The following is a 919-nucleotide window of genomic DNA, read 5'->3' as shown; positions in this document are numbered from 1 at the left end:
TGTGCGTACACAGTTTGAATTTGATTTAATATTTTCTTTGAAGATCTGGTCCATACAACACTCCATTCCTCATCCGCTGTGTAGGGATCAACCGGATCGACCGAAATCATATTTATGGACCCTCTTTCAGGTTCCTTTAAATATTCTTTCGGGATCGTTACGTTCCCATTCTTGAAATTTCTCTCCAGCCAACCTTTGAAGCTGAAACAGTCTTCTATGGTATGCCCAATCAACCTGTGGTAGGGACAATAGTTTGGATGATCTTTCTTATCAACTTCATCTGGCTTCTTGGGTTCTGACAATGTGAATTCAGCTCTTTTCACCAAATTTAGAAACATTTTAGACACGGCCTCATCCTTAAAAGAGTAGTTTTTGTTCATCCTATCTGTTAAGGTCGGAGTCTGTCCCATGTCCGTATTGTAAGATCTCTGTTGAAACTGTCGTTGACCATAATATTGGCTATTTTGTTGAGAATGCTGAGCTTGTTGTTGATTATTCTGTTACGGACGCGGATAATTCTGTCAAGGTTGTTCAACTTGAATCTGAATTGGCTGTTTACCTCTATCCACCGTTGTCGCCGTCCCGGTCTTCTTTTCAAATGTCTTCATTGGTTTTGACTTATCAGTTTTCTCTGGGAATCCAAATTGCTTAACATCCTCTTGTAAATTTGCAGCTTTACTTAATAACTTTTCAAACGTTTTAATGGTAAATCCTTTAAGCATGAAGGCTATTGGACCGTGTATGCTCTTGAGCAAGATTCCAATTGCATGTTGCTCTTGTAATTGAGACTCGCACTTCATACTTAAATTCCTCCATCGCAGGATAGTTTCAGAACGTTATATTCCACTTTATTACCCGTATTTCCAGTTTCTTCTTGAGTAGGCAATTCTTCCATTGGCTGAGGTGTGCCCATTTTGGG

The sequence above is a fragment of the Phalaenopsis equestris genome, unplaced genomic scaffold, assembly GCF_001263595.1.
Source record: "Phalaenopsis equestris unplaced genomic scaffold, ASM126359v1 Scaffold000834, whole genome shotgun sequence".
In the NCBI taxonomy this organism is placed as follows: domain Eukaryota; kingdom Viridiplantae; phylum Streptophyta; class Magnoliopsida; order Asparagales; family Orchidaceae; genus Phalaenopsis; species Phalaenopsis equestris.
Note: the sequence above shows the minus strand (reverse complement) of the source record.